A 15,643-nucleotide genomic window follows, 5' to 3' on the forward strand; every position below is an offset into this window, starting at 1 on the left:
GTGATTGTCTATATGTAGAAATCATCAAATGTCGAAAACCTTTGATTTAAATATTCATTTATGGTGTGCCTTTTCAAAAGAATGCAATGTTTACAAAACGTATCATATAGAGGTCAAATACCTCGCAATGAAATCAATGAATGACGTGTTCGTCCATATGGATTTGGAGCGATCGTCACAGTTGGTATCAGAGCGTTGGTCCTAGCGAACCAGGTCTTGCATGAGTGTGTCTAACTGATAGTTGTTAGGATGCATTAGTAAGTCTGGACTTCGACCGTGTTTGCATGTCAAAAGTTTTGCTTATCATTTTTGTCGGAAATTACCTGCTTATCATTCCTAGTCTAGATATGTTTTACTGCATTGATTGCATGAATAGTGTATAGACAAAATTCATATCTTAGCGTATCTTTTACTGTAAACTTTTCCTGACATCTTCTGAAAATTTCTCCGTGATTTATGGAATTTGGTATTATATATACATATGTAAATTATGTATTGAAGAATACCAAAATAAATTCTATAATCTAATTCATATAAAAAAAATTATCTCCCTAATTATACAAGATGGATCCCGTATCTAGTTCAAACTCTGACAGCTATTCCGATATGGATATTCACCTGAATTCCGAAGACAGTGTAACCGGAATGGATCAACCAATTAGCCATCATCTATTCTGGATGAATTGGGGATGGGTTCGTAGCCTACTTAATTATTGGAGACAAGAAGAAGGCGATCCCTTTCACCCACCACATTGCCCTCTTGGCGAAGAACCTGAAGCACTTACCGGCGAACCTGTTCGAGATACTATTTTCTCTCTCATTTCTAGAGTATCTCATCACGATAATATACTATCTCAAATTCTGGATCTTATTCATCCGCTCGTCCGAACCGCCAATCATCCCGGTGTAGTAGAAGAAGTCAACGAGCTTCGTGCTCGGGTAGTGGCTTTGGAGAATATGGTGCAAAGGTTACAAACACCAGCAGCATCACCGACATAAACAGTACCACCGACAACAACACCAACAGTACCATTACCACCACCAACAACATCCGCATCGCAAACTTCAACTTCACAATCTGTTCTACGAGCATCAACGTCATACGCACCGTAGTTACCAAGAAATACCAGCAACAATAATCGATGAAGTATTAACTCATTTCCCCTGAAGAAATTTTATGTATATTTAATATATATGAATTTTGAAATCAAAATAAATATTTTCCTACTAAGCTATTACGTGTGAATCTTAACTGGTAGGTACTACTCGGTTAGTTCATATTACTAATATGCAATGATGTACATCCTTCATTAATGGCTTAATCATCGATAACTACAATCTCTGTTTCAATTCAATGAATTTTATTTCATAATAAACCAAGTGTATTATTCAATAACATGGTTGATTTTACACTTTCATCTTCGATGCACTCGAAACTTTCTAGAAAACATCATTTGCACCTTGCGAAGTTTGCAAGAATTCCACGAATATCAACACCCTTCACCAAGGAATATCAATATGAATAAATAATGAAGTATTGATTTCATTAGTGAAATACTCCTCGAAGATTATGTGATCTCCAATGTTTTAGAGATTATTCATTTCTAATTCAAGTTAAAAATCAAATGAGCTTAATATGATATTAACTCATTAAATATGTATTACATCTGAAGAAATATACATACATAAATTTTCATAAAGACTGTAATGAAAATTCTTTTGTACAAAATATTAATTGTGAAATCTTTAACGGGTAGGTAATACTCGGGAATATATAAGTTCACAATTAATATGTTACACTGTACATTCTTCAACTTTGATTCAAAAATCATTAACTATACTCACTATCTTCACAATGATACACAATCATTCTCATACAAAATCAATTACATATTCTGATATTGACAGATCAGAATCCAAGTCATAACTCTGAATCAGTGACATCATCCATAGATCTCTACATCTTTCAAAGCTATACTTTGACTTCAAAACTGTGCAAGATCTTTTAGCGTTGTTAATATCGAAAATAATCTTGCCATCCTTTTCAAAGTATCCAGTTTTATCACACTTTCAACCAGTCAACTTCGACTTTTCAGATTAACCTTATTGTAACCTTGACATATACGTTTTTGTTACCGGGGAACCTTTTATGTTCCACCACATTAGCAGTAAATTTACCAACAACTTCATTAATCCTTGACCTTCTGAAAAATCATTATACTCATTAAAACCCTATCATGTACTCATCCACATCTTGTAACAATAATTGCCATACCAACTACCGGGAATTAGCAACCAGTATTTTGAATTTCGCAGCAATTCTACACCAACAGTTATATATATATACATATAATGTCTATCTTCTAGACTTACATACTTCGAATGTGAAGTTTCTGAAAAACACCCCAAACTACGAAACTAGTTCTACGAATTTTGGAAAAATGCTGATGAAGCAACAAAAACTATAAACGACTTTAACAGTCGAAAGTTTGATGATAAAGAGTAGTGTGTTGGAAAAGCACAGAAAAAGAGAAGGTTTGAAACTGGAAAATGGGTTGAGCAAAGTATGAAGGAAGCTGTAGACAAATCACAAGGACGAAATCTACCTTCAAAGAATCCAAATGATTCAGTGTCTGCTGAAACCATTAGTAAGAATCTCACTTCTTATTCTAAACCTTCACAGACAGATTTTCCGCATCATCCTCTGATATTAGAAATTCTAAGATATCATCGTATCTTCCATTATAAATATCCTCCATATTTCTGAAGATATTTTCATAACTATTCTTATCTGAAATCATTTATCTCTTCACGCTATCTGTGTTACATCATAAAAGAAACTATTTTAGTTTCTAATTTCTGAAAATTTCGAAAAATGGATGTTTTTGAAGTAGTGTTAGGAATTGAAGCATGAGTTAGTATAATATAATGACACTTGATCAACGTGATTATATTACAGTAAGTCATGCTGAGTTTCTAATGGAACGTGATAAAGGTTCACAGATCAAACCCTCATCATGAACCATGTTACATAACTCTTTCATTCTATATAATCTCTAAAAATATCAAGAAAATATTTTTCTTGATGATTCGATCTTTTCTAGATATTATGGTAATTTGACAAATCAAATCTTGTTATTACCTTTCCTTTCTACTTTGTATATTATGATCATTCGAAACTCCATACCTACGAATTCTGGACCATTATTCGCTTGACTTGAAGTCGGGAAGAGAAAACGAAAACATGAAGCTCCGAAATATAAAGGAGAATATAGGCCCAATAACAACCCCGAAATTTACAAACCGTGTATATCAATACGTAGTGCAACGTAAAGACACAGGAAAATTAATAACACTATAACCCCAAGATAAAAGTAAAAGTAAATAAAATTCTCCGGTGGTAAATGAAAGAGAAGAATGACAGATATGAAGGTTAGGAGTATATCAAGAATCAGAACTGGATGAAGCATTTCACAATCTTTTGGAAGTATGAAATGAGGAAGAAGATGTGGGAGTGGTGAAAATAATGAAACGAAAGTGGGCAATTTATAGCAAAATATCAGACATAACAATCGAGGCAGATTACACAATTAATCAAAGGAAATCTTAATTTCCTTAATTCCCGAAGAATCAAATCTTATTTAGATTATGAAGATTTTCTATTTCTTAAATTCCGAAAATCAATCGTTACTACGTCAAGAGATAAGACGCATCTCTATTCTCCATTTCACTTTATTACGACGGCTTCTCTCATACGCTTCAAGTAATTGGATTGTTTTATCCATATTATTCAACGGTGATAAAACTCTATTTATCGACTCATATTCGTCATAAAAACATTTTTATTGTTAGCCATGACAACCTCACTCAAATTTCGGGACGAAATTTCTTTAACGGGTAGGTACTGTGATGACCCAGAAAATTCTGACCAAATTTAAACTTAATCTTGTATGATTAACGTTTCCGACACGATAAACAAAGTCTATGAAGTTAAATCTCAAAATTTTAAACTGTTCAATTAACCTTCGATTGTTCTCAACGAAACGTGAACAATTATATATAGATACATATACTATAACTTGAAAACGTAACAAAGTGTTGACGATATGATACTGTGCATTAAACTTATTGGTTTGATTATCTAATTGATATATTTAACTACAGAGTTAAAAGATTATGCCAAACGATTCAAGTAAAAGATATTTACTGAGTCTCTTAAGAATTATGATATTATTACGTGTCTCTGTTGAGAGGTCCACGTTGATTTGAGAAATCATTCATTTTAACGGTATTCGGAATAAATGGTGAATTATTTGTTTAAATAACGTAATTTGGACACATACAATAATAAGGAATATTAACTGTTAAGAATTTATTTTATGAATAACTTGCGATACGTATTTTAAAACGTGTTTATAAATATTGAGAATAGATATTAACTTGGTTATGAAACGTTTGATAAATACTATTATATTAATAAATAATGAGACAATGATGTATAGAAGTAAATGACCAAAATACTCGAAAGTTTAAGATATACTTTGGGTGGTATAATTTAGGAATAATTTAAGGCTATATTTTGATAAAGGTACGTGTCCCAGAATGAAAATTACAAGTTTTCTCAGCGTACGAAGGGACACTCGAAAAACCAGAACCGGGACATAAGTCGCGTAACAACGTACGACTTATCGGAGCAAAAATTACAAGTTAACTATGCATGTGAATTTAATATAATATATAATTAATTATATAAATTAAATATATTATATATATTATTAATTATTATGTCGACAAACAAAAATACAAAAAAATGTGAGCTGGATTTTGGGGCCACGCGATCGCATGGAAAATAGGCATAAAACCCATGCGATCGCATGGGGTCAGATTTCAGGAAAGGTTTATAAATTGAATTCGTTTTTGCTCAGTTTACACACTTATTACTCCGTATTTATTTTATTTAAATTATTATTATTATTATTATTATTATTATTATTATTATTATTATTATTATTATTATTATTATTATTATATTATTAAATTATTATTAATCTTAATATTTTTAGTAATATTATACATAAAATATTACGACGAGGTTATGAGCATGTCACTTTTAAAAATTAGTTTTACGAGCGGGATAGAGCTAAGGAAATTATGGGTTATTGCCAAGGAGGTTATGGGTAATGTTCGGGGATATATTTATGAATCAAACCTAGTGTTTATCATCTCCGTTACGTCTACGTACTTTCCTACAATATTGAATCTCAATATTAATACGTAAGTACTTATATTTTATCTATTATATATTAATAGTGTATCCATGTCTAGTACTCGAGTATATATATTTATACATGCTTGTATGCTAAATTTCGTCGTTAAACAGTTTATAATGAATCACGAATTAAATCCATATATTACTGGTAAAAGGTATATGATATACATGTTTTTGGAAAGCTGGCGAAAAATCGATAACTTTTCATTTAGACACCGAATTGTTTCAATGAACGGATTAAAAGATATGATCAACTGAATTATGATTGACGTTAATTGAAATTGCTTTTGAATCTACAATTAAGATTTAAACAACTTGTTTACGAGATTGATAAAGTGAATTTTTAAATATTACCAACCGAGTAAATGGATCTTTATATAAGGCACGTCTCATTTTGTTAAACTATTGTCAAAATTGACTTTTTGAAACGACTTTGGATAACTTTTGTATGTCGATCTCGAGCATTAGGATTGTGATACACTATGACCTGACCTAGCTTGATAGACATTTATTGACCAACATATGTTCTCTAGGTTGAGATCTACGATTCTTTGATATACCGAGTTTGGTCACATTACGATGAACAACTGTATGTGCTGCTAAGGTGAGTTTCATATGATCCCTTTTACTCAATATATTTTTGGGCTGAGAATACATGCGACTGTTTATAAATACTAAAAATACTAGATTTATATGCGTGAGTTTCATTGCTCCCTTTTTAATTGCTTTTGCAATATATATTTTTGGGCTGAGAATACATGCAATTTATTTTAAACGCAATGGATACAAGTACATACTTAATTCTACACTGAGTTTGAACCGAAAATCCCTTAGCTTTGGTAATTAGTAGCTGCCAGTACATAGGATATGGACTGGTGGGCGCGAATAACAGTATATGGATCCATAGGGCTTGACATCCCCGTCCGAGCTAGAGCACTAGCCTTTTAACGGACGTATGCTATTTAAGAAGCGTACACGTTGGTTTGCGTGTATTTTTAAGATGATTATACAAAGGGTACAAATTATATATACGTTAAGTTTATTTACCAGGGTGCTCAATTTCGTAGAATATTTTGATAAACGTTTCTGGATGAAACAACTGAAATCTTGTGATCCATCTTTATATACAGATTATGCGAAACATACAAACTATGAACTCACCAACCTTTGTGTTGACACTTGTTAGCATGTTTATTCTCAGGTTCCCTAGAAGTCTTCTGCTGTTTGCTTATCTGATAGACAAGCTATGTGCATGGAGTCTTATATGGCATATTTTTCAAGAAAACGTTGCATTCACCAATTCATCATCATGTACCTTATTTTGACTGCATTGTCAACGGAAGTACTATTGTAAACTATTATATACGGTGATTGTCTATATGTAGAAATCATCAAATGTCGAAAACCTTTGATTTAAATATTCATTTATGGTGTGCCTTTTCAAAAGAATGCAATGTTTACAAAACGTATCATATAGAGGTCAAATACCTCGCAATGAAATCAATGAATGACGTGTTCGTCCATATGGATTTGGAGCGATCGTCACAATGGTCTACTACTACATGTTATGATTACTAAACGTAATAATAACACCTTCCCGAGTAAACTAGTATCATTCATAAGAGGCAAAATGGACGAAGTAAGGAAAGAACTCAGGAAAGATCATAATAAGATACATTTTGGTAAAGGAAAATCAAAATCTGCAACAAAAAGAAGAGCATGACACCTTGAAAGATGTCATAAATGCGGAAAATGGTCACACGAAGGGAAATGTTCGAAAAATCAAACACATTCCAATTCTGAATTCTTTACTCTATGCAGAGAAGGACCGTTCATATGTTTAGAAGAAAAGTTATTGAAAACTCGTGGTTACGCTATGTAGCTATGGAAAACTAAATCGAACAACTCTCCTATGAGTCTACTAAAGCAGGTCTCTGAGAATTCTATCTCATAGGTAAGTATGTACAGTTTTTATTTTATTTATATTTATTGCTTTTAACCTTTTATTAATAAACGCTGAATCGTTCGCTATAAAGTATTAAATTGATATTCAATAAAATTAGGTATAATAAACCGAAATTATTGATATCAGACAAAAATTTAATTCATCACTGCGAAATTTACCGTTTATTCATAAGGTATAAATATCTTTAATCAATCAATTTAAAATATTTCAGAAATTCGTCAGGAGTAAAATTAGGTAATATAGCCAAAATTACTTTACCCAAAAGAGGGACGTATATTTTTATTAATATTTGATTGATTAAAGTGGGATAAAAGACCAAAAAGATTTTTATTTTATTTTTGCCTTGTTTTTAAGATTAATATATAACTATATTATTTTCAAATGTAAGATTGTAAAATTAATGTATATAAATATTATTAATATTTATATAAAATTTTATGCATTTTAAATTTAAGTTTGGTGTGAATTTAAAAATAAAAATGTAATTTATTTCATTAAGTTAAAAAAATTGATTTCTAAAATTCATCGTGAGTTGAAGACTAGGTCGTTGAACCGAAATTGCTTTACCCGAGGGCGGGACGAGAAATTTTGTTATAATTATTTTTAATCTTATTGATTTAAAGTATGCCAAAAACATTTAAAAAAACCCAAAAATCTTTGCTTTTAAAACAACGCTTTAAAACGTCAAATTTTAAATTTTGTCGAGGGACGAACTAGGTGAACGTACCGAAACGACCTCAATCTAAAAATAAACAAAATTTTAAAAATTAATTAATTAATTTTTTTAGTAGTAAAAGGTTTTATTTAAAAATAATAATAATAATAAATAAATAAATAAAATCCGCAGTCGCGGATATTTTTGTGTAGCCAAATCCGCAGTCGCGGAGTTTAAAAAATCCAGACCAGATAACTGGTCGACTGACCAGTCCCCAAGCATCTCCATCTCATATTTTTCTGCGAAAAATACCCAAAAAACACACACAAACTCGCAATTTTTCACCGTTAATCATCAAATTTGTTGCTATATAACGATGAGGAGATACCTACCTAGAAGTTTTTCAAGAAGAACGGTAAATTTCTACATCCAAACACTATTTAATTCGGATTTAAAGTGTTCTTGAGCATATTTTAACCTAATTTAATTTTGTTGATTTCTAGCTTAATTGTGCTTAAATTGTTTGTATATTATGATTGTATAACCTAGATTGATGCTATTTAACATGATTAGAAGCCTTAAACTTCAAAATTTTGAGTAATCTAGGGTTTGTGTTCTTGAGCAAAATTGGGGCTTTTTGATATAAACAGGTTATGGCCGAATTTTGTTGTTAGTTCATGCTTAATTAAGTAGTGTAACATGTTTAGGTTGCTAAATGATCAAAACTTTGATCCTAAACATGATTTTTGAGCATTAAAGTGGATTTTTTTTAAGTCTAAAATTCATGAACTTGATTAATTTGATATGAATGCCATTTAAAACTTGTTTAATTGCTAGTAATAATTATTTTGACATGTTATTTGAGGTGAATGCTTATGAACATTGTATACATTTTCATACATGCTTATTTGAAAAAGTGTAGAATTGTTAATATTATGAAAATGCGTATAAGTTTAATATTGTTTAAACATGTCATTATGATTGTTTTGATTTATGATTTTGCTAACACTAATGCATATTTGGATGCACAAAAATTGTGTTTAATGTGTTTTGCAGACTGAAAGGGGTGAATCTTCATCCGCGTTCCAGGCTCACAATGCTCCTCCTGAGAATGCAGATGAACATGAGATTAACGACCAATACAGACAAAATCTACCGCACCAAGTCATTTCATATTCAAATATACACGAGGCAGATTTACACCCTAATTTAAAATTTGATAGACATTGGATAGATTATCTAAAATATCAGAGGAACTTACACATTCTTCAGTCAAAGGATGGTGAAGTACCCAGGGTGATAGATTGGGAACCGTTAGAAACAGTGGAATTGGCCGAACCAATCATGGAATTACTTTACCAAAGGTATGGTAATTCTACTTTTAACGATTGGGAACGTTTATTAACTATACGTAGGCCTGTATATAGAGAATGGTGTGTAGAATTATTAAGTAGTGTTGAAATAAATGATCGGGTAACTAGCTTAACCGATCAGAGTTTTATTAGATTTTTGTTAGGAGGTGTGATGCGCCATACGTCTCTACTAGATATGGCTCGGGCATTGTGTATATATATACGCCTGAGGAATTAGTATCTAATGATTGTCAAAGGTTGATAATTAATGGTACAAGGGTTAATGAAAATTTTGATATGAATGGAATATGGGGTAGAATGACTAGCCATAACCGATTTCGTGGGGGATCTTACTCTTATACTGATATTAATAGAGCTGAGCTAAGAGTGATCCATAGATTTTTAGCAAACTCGATTACACAACGAGGTAGGAATAAAGAAAAGGTAAATGAAAATGATCTAGTTTACCTCATGTGTATTCGAGACCCACAGAGCGTTGTGAACATACCTTATTGTGTGGGTTACTACTTATCGGTAATGGTAAGGGGTATGCGAAATAATAGTATAATAGGAGGTGGAATTTTCATTACTTTAATTGCCGAGTATCTCAATGTGGATAGAAGTCAGGGGGGATTATTAGTTGCAGTACCAGAACCCCGTGATAGAATTGATTTACGCGTGTATCATGGTGCAAATGTTTTAAAGAAACGACATAACGCTGCAGTACCATATGATGGCACGCATCCACAGGCAGAATGAGATCAGGAGTAAGGTAATGCGGGTGAAGGAAACCAAATGACAAATATACAAAGAATAATGGCCCAAAGTGCATACAATCAGGCTATGCAACGTGAGTTTCAGGCTTGGCAATATCATCAAGAATATATCAAAGCCTATTTAGCATCTCAAGGTAGGAACTACATTCCTACCGAACCGGCCTATTTTCCTCCATGGACCGACGATACACGACCACCTTTTCCTACATATGACCCATTCCAAGCGTATCAAAACATATACCACGAAGCTTGGAACCCCTTCTGGTACAATCAGAATCAGCCCTAATTTTCTTAGTCTTCTTTATTTTATTATTTGTAATGTTACTACTTTTAATATTTATTTTGGTATTGTAATAGTTTTTATAGTTTTTAACGTTTTAAATATTAGATTTTATAAATTTTTGAATGTGGGGTGATATACCCAACTTCAAAAATATGTATATATGTTTGTAGTTTATCTTATGTACAAAACAGGGTAAAACAGCGCACTTTCAAAGACTGGCATTAAGTTCAGCAAAAGCTATTAATTTTGACGACAAGACGAAAAATAAATGTGATATAACAACTGCAGAATGAATAAATGATGTGCACCATTTATCATTCAAACAAAGAACAATATATTTGGAAACTTTGGTAAATCTTAATTATCTTTTTACGCTAATCACCCTCAATAATTTAAATTGTTACTGATTTCTTGCAAATGAGGGCATTGCAAGATCTTAAGTGTGAGAAGAGATTAAATTCTTTCGGTTTTAAAAATTTGACTTATACACTTGGCTTAATAGCCACCGTTAAATTTTACTAGTAAAGCAGTAGTTGTATTAGAATCTAGTGCGCTCTGATAATAAAGAACGGCCCTAGTCTTATATACTGACTACCCACTTCTAGTAAAATTATTAAAAATTTTCAACTAAATGAACTCAAAATCATGTTTATACATATTTATGAACGATAAAACTAGGTATTAACACCGAAATTATTGTTACCTCGGAAATGACATAAATTGAGAAACAACCCAAAACGCTTGAATTCATTTAAAATGGAATAGAAGAGAATAAAAAGGCAAAGAAAGGAATATAAAAGCCAAATGTGGGAAAAATTTACCAAGTTATTCAAATTACATATTACATATTTTTGTACAAATAATTGAATGTACTTTTGTTTTGGACAATTTTATCAGTTTTACCCGATTTCTTATAATATATTTGAAAGAAATGTGCCACTTAATTTAAAAGGAAGTAAAGTCTTCCGGAAAAAGAAATGAAGGAAGTAAAGTCTTCTGAAAAAGACATGCGCTTCTTGATTTAGGTCAGGAAGTTGTCGTCCAGACCAGTTGTAGAGTCTACGAAAAACCTTGAAAAGTTTTCTCGAAAATCAGCTGAAAATCCACGGACCTCAGCATCAAACAGGGTCTCCAAGTGGTCAGACTTATCTTAATCATGAGAGGATCTGTCTCGTACAATGGGGGGGGGGGCACCGTGCAAATTAGTTTATAAGACTAATGAATCAGATCCCCATAAAGGATAATCTCCTTAAAGATTAAAAATCAGCATTTAAGTCTGATATTACTCAATCTTTGAGATTGACTTTAAAGATGGAGAATTACAAACTCATGGAATTCGATAATATCTAAACTCGAGCTTGAACGAGAAAATATTTTGATCAAAATTAAAACCGATTTGTTTTCTGAAAACCTATTTTCAATGCGTTCATTACCATTGAACGTAAAATCCTAAGAATTCACCGGAATTCATTAGGTCACCTGAACCAAATCGGGTGTCAACCGTAAGAACGGTGGTTGCATAGCATGGTCGAAGACAGGACCTTATGCCAGACCAAAAAAAAAAATTATAGGGTGATCTTTGCTATTGCTCCTACAAAGGATAGTAATTGCATCCGACACGTTGTGGACCATAATCAAAAGCATGTCAGTAGACATTGCCTTAACAGTTGCTTGTTCAACGTTTTCCTTTACAACCGGATGGTAGTTTACCGAAAGGTAATATACAGAGCAAGTATACTTGACGTGTTGCTTTCCTAATACAAGGTTAGCAAGTGGGTGACACAAAACCGCAAGTTTTGAGCTAAAATTTTCAAATTTGAAACCCACAAAACCCAAAAAAAACATTTTGCAAACACCAGTGAAGGTTTAATCCGGAAAACTTATCTAGGGTAAAAGCTAGAATGAATTTTCAAAAGATCAAATGTTTTTATAAAGATCCAATTTCCTAAAGGATCTAAATTTTCATAGTCATGTGGGACTGTAAACCACATCGTTACTATCATTGTTCATACCGCTGTATCAAAATCACTGATGTACAAAGTGTGAAGAATAAAGAAGTGATTCAAGTATGTTTTTATTTCAAGATCTATATTGCTTGAGGACAAGCAACGCTCAAGTGTGGAAATATTTGATAATGTTAAAAACGAACATATATTTCATAGCATAATCCTTCCAGAAAGACAAGCTTTTAGTTACAATTGTTCTATTTCCAAGTAATATTCGTTTAAATAATAAAAGGTGAAGACAAAAGACAGATTCGACAATTTGAAGACGCAAATGACCAAAACGCTCAAATGTACAAGATACAATCCAAGTGGTTCAATTTATTGATGATCAACGTCTAAAAATGACAAGAGTACAAGCCGCAAAACGCAAAGTACAAGATATTAAATTATACGAAAAGGCGTTCGAAAATCCGGAACCGAGACATGAACCAGCTATCAACGTACCACTCAACGGACTTGAAATTACAAGTCAACTATGCACAAGAATATAATATAATATATAATCAATTTTATATATATATATATATATATATATATATATATATATATATATATATATTATAAAATAATCAGCAGCCCACGTTTAATTCATTTGGTGAGCTGGAATCTAAACCTCCGCGACTGCGGAGCTGAAAGGACCCGTTCATATACATTATAAACGATTCACAATAGTTGATTACATCGCAAGGTATTTGACCTCTATATGATACATTTTACAAACATTGCATTTGTTTTTAAAAGACAAACTTTCTTTACAACGAAAGTTGACGGCATGCACACCATTTCATAATACATCCAACTATAATTGGCTTAATAATAATCTTGATGAACTCAATGACTCGAATGCAACGTCTTTCAAAATATGCCATGAATGACTCCAAGTAATATCCTTAAAATGAGCTAATGCACAGCGGAAGATTTCTTTAATACCTGAGAATAAACATGCTTAGAGTGTCAACCAAAAGGTTGGTGAGTTCATAGGTTTATCATAACAATCATTTCAATATATTAATAGACCACAAGATTTCCATTTATAAATACATGTACACTCGCAAGTGTATAAAAGTATTCTATAAGTTGTAGGCACCCGGTAACAAGCCTTAACGTTCATGTTTTACCCTCTGAAGTACACCAGATCAGGTGTGTTTAAAATAACCTCGAAGTACTAAAGCATCCCATAGTCAGGATGGGGTTTGTCAGGCCCAATAGATCTATCTTTAGGATTCGCGCCTACCGTACATAGACAAGTAGTTTAATGTTACCAAGCTAAGGGTATATTTCTGGTTTAAACCCACGTAGAATTAGTTTTAGTACTTGTGCCTATTTCGTAAAACATTTATAAAAACAGCGCATGTATTCTCAGTCCCAAAAATATATATAAAAGGGAGCAAATGAAACTCACCATACTGTATTTCGTAGTAAAAATACATATAACGTCATTTAACAAGTGCAAGGTTGTCCTCGGATTCACGAACCTATATTAATTATATATATTTATATGTTGGTCAATATTTGTTTAACAATTTTTGGTCAAGTCATAGTGTACCACAATCCTAATGCTCGAGACTAATATGCAAAAGTCAACAAAAGTCAACTTGACCCAAAATGACTTCTAAAATTTATACGTGTTTATTATATAACTTAACTATAGTCGTTTTATATATTTAAATATATTTATTAGATTTTATAATAATAAAAGTCATTTATTAATAAAAATTTATATTAACGTTTATATATGATAAAATATACTTTTATATATCTTAAGTAGTAAAATTTATAAAGTTCACTTAATATAGTAAAACTATAATGGTAAGTATTATTAATGTAATTATATTACACGTGGTGAAAAATATCTTTGTATCCCCTATTTATTTGATAAAATAATATTGATCATAATAATAATAAGTAAAAGTTGTATTATTTTGTAATAATAATTATTATTATTCTATAAAAAATAATAATATTTATATTTACTAAAAATGTTATTATGATAAAATGATAATACTAACATAATAGTAATAATGATATTTTATAATAACAATGATATTTGTATTAAAATAATAACGACGATAGTAATAATAATTATTTTAACAATAATACTAAAATTCAGTTGACTATAACTTCTAATCCGTTCATCGAAACCATTCGATATCTAAATGAAAAGTTCTTAATTTTTCGCTAGCTTTTCAACGACATGCATATCACATACCCTATCTCAGTAGCATATGTATCTAATTCAGGATTCAACAAACCTATCTAAGGACAATATCGAATGTACAAGCATGCATAATCCTATATACTCGAGCACTAGTCAGGGATACACTATTGATATATAAAAGTTAAGTTATAAGTGCTCACGTATCAATATTGAGATTCAATATTGCAGGAAAGTACGTAGACGCAACGGAGATGATAAACACTAGATTGACCTCACGAGCATACCCATGAACCATACCCATCACCTCCATAGCTATAACCCATAATTTCCTTAGCTTCGACTAATTAAAAAAAACTATTTTGAAATCACTCGGACAGCACTCGTCGTAATATTTTATGTATACTAATAATATCTTGAAATAATACAGAGCAAATATATATATATATATATATATATATATATATATATATATATATATATATATATATATATATATATATATATATATATATATATATATATATATATAAATCGATTGAGAGAGTTTAGAGAAATATATTTTTAAGTTTCTATGAAATAATGAAACCTATTGAATTCTATTTATAATCTATTTTTGAATTATTAAAGTAAATTATTAAAGTATGAACTATTAAAGTGAATTATTAAAGTATGAATTATTAAAGTGAATTATTAAAGTATGAATTATTAAAGTGAATTATTAAAGTATGAATTATTAAAGTGAATTATTAAAGTATGAATTATTAAAGTTAAAGTAAAGTAAAAGTAAAGTAAAGGTAAAGTTAAAGTATAGTAAAAGTATAAAAACTATGTATGTATAATACGCGTATAAATATATATAATATTAATTTAAATCGTTATATATATTTAATAAAATAAAATATAAATATCGTTATATTTATTATACTGGTTAAGTAATGAGTTGTCAAAAGTGATTCTAGATATTTATAAAAGTTATATACGTTTTAATAATAAAGTTCTTTTTAAACTGAAAACATCTTTGTACGTTTGAAAATAGATTAATAGAATATTATGGAAACCAATTCTCCACTAACTTTTATCTAACTTTCGTAAATGACACTTTTTATTTTTATTTATAAATAGCTTTACAAATTATTCCGAATATCGTTAAGAGGAATAGATTTTCTCAAATCATAGTG

Source organism: Rutidosis leptorrhynchoides, chromosome 10, assembly GCF_046630445.1.
Source record: "Rutidosis leptorrhynchoides isolate AG116_Rl617_1_P2 chromosome 10, CSIRO_AGI_Rlap_v1, whole genome shotgun sequence".
NCBI classification, from domain to species: domain Eukaryota; kingdom Viridiplantae; phylum Streptophyta; class Magnoliopsida; order Asterales; family Asteraceae; genus Rutidosis; species Rutidosis leptorrhynchoides.